The 1,874-nt window shown below is 44.8% G+C and overlaps 1 long non-coding RNA gene across 1 annotated transcript; it reads right to left on the reverse strand.

The window, feature by feature from the left end:
• On the reverse strand, positions 1-1,874 carry LOC147467236 (uncharacterized). The gene is made up of 2 exons (XR_015190637.1): positions 645-1,874; positions 1-486 (listed from the first exon to the last, which is right to left on the reverse strand). It is a non-coding gene; the product is annotated as an uncharacterized LOC147467236 (long non-coding RNA).

Raw genomic sequence — 1,874 nt, forward strand, 5'->3', positions numbered from 1 at the left:
CCTTTTTTTTTTTTTTTTTTTTATCATCAATCGCATCACTGATCACGTATCACTTATCAGGTATGCACTGAGCTCTAGGCTCCTTTACTCTTCCAATGCTCGTTTTGCTTATTAATTATTTAATTTAATAATCACCTCACTGGACACATCTCACGTCGCATCACTTTCGGTCAGTGGACGTGAAGTATGGAGCGTAATCTCCGTAGGTTTTATCTTTACTCTGTCTCGCGCCGTGCGTTACGCCCGCACTCACACCCACACACTCACTCGCCGCTCCCCAGGCACTCGCCTCTCACGGTGTCCTCTTGCCTCCTCGTCGTTCTCGTAACCAGCGGTTCGTGGTCCTTGGCAGTAACAAATTCAGGTCCTTAGTGTTTTGACTATTGCCGCCGTTATCAACGGAGCATGTATTTGATTGGTCAATATGAGGACGACTGATACCACAGTGTAGAACTCACTCTCTAATTTATTGAAAGCGGTCAAAACCTGTAAACAAGTACAGTGTCACAATGTATAAAGACTTGAAGCTTAAGAACAATACAATCACTGGTTCCATCCTGGCAGGTTACATTGTAATCCATACATCTATAAAGATTAATATATCACTTATACACTGTCAATTTAGTAATAGCGATTATACATACACTTAGCGGAACTAGTGGACTCTCCCAATTACTACGTGTCGTCACGATGGTGTCTACGCCTTGACTGTCGTGTGTGTGTCTAGACTACAAGTGTGTCTATAGAACAAGGGTCTTGTTCTTTACTCGAATGGTTTTTATTTGTTTATAATCACAGTCAGGCCACATGGCGGCCTCTCCTGGCCTATGTTATCGTAGCTGCGGAGTCAGCGCCGGCGAAGACAGGCGCGGGATTATGGTCGGGCCACACGTAGAGGCCTCTCTGGACATGGGTTATTTTGCCGTGGTCTCCGCGGCGATTTCTTTCTGTTTCTTCCTTTCCTTCTCCTTCCTTTCCTTCTCTTACTACCGTTAGCGGTAACACTCCCCCCTTTTGGGCGATCGAAGCCCAACACTACGAAAGTGGGGACTAATCGAAGGTACAACTTTGAAACACAACACTAACAACGAATACAATGTCACATGGTATGGAAATAAGGTCAATGACCGTGGCAGTCCAAATACTTACACATAGCAATATATATCTTATAAATGTTTATAAACTTTAGTCATATGCATGCGATCTCCTCATCTGTATTGCTGCTGGATAAGGGAAAAAACTCCACGTCCCCAATCATGAAGAGAGAGTACAACCCCTTGTATGCACAGAAATTGAACTCCTCCCATGACATTGGGCCGCCGGGGTGAAAAAACCTTTCCAGTATTCAGCAATACAATCACTAAGTAAGTAAGGTAATTTTTGTTCTATATTTCGTGCGGGACAGACGTATCTTAAGGATGGGCCTGTGGTATAACGCGTGCAACGCAGATATATACCACGTGAAGGATATGTCTAACCATTTTTACAAATGTTCTAATTAGTCCACCTCTAAGTGGCACAACTTCACAATCGGGCGTGGCAAGACCCCAGACGTGGTGCGAACCTGGACTACTTGACAAGCCCATCTGCACCCGGGATGGCCTCAGTGGCCCTCCCCACTCCATTGGTATTATCTGGGATCTAATAGCAGGACCAATTCCAGCAGCAGTATTTCTGGAATGTTCAATCTTGCACCTGTGCATCGTAAGTAAGTGTCAGTACTCTGCACTCCATCTCTCCCGGAACTTTCAGTAATTGTTCATGTATCCATCGTCGACATAGCATAGCGCTCCTAGGCATCCTTTCTAGGTTTCAGGGTAACTTCGCCTTCAATAAACAGGTTTGTAGCTGGTCGTCATCGTTGTAAACCAATG

The sequence above is a fragment of the Penaeus japonicus genome, unplaced genomic scaffold, assembly GCF_977035675.1.
Source record: "Penaeus japonicus unplaced genomic scaffold, GWHDUDI00000001_assembly GWHDUDI00000037, whole genome shotgun sequence".
In the NCBI taxonomy this organism is placed as follows: domain Eukaryota; kingdom Metazoa; phylum Arthropoda; class Malacostraca; order Decapoda; family Penaeidae; genus Penaeus; species Penaeus japonicus.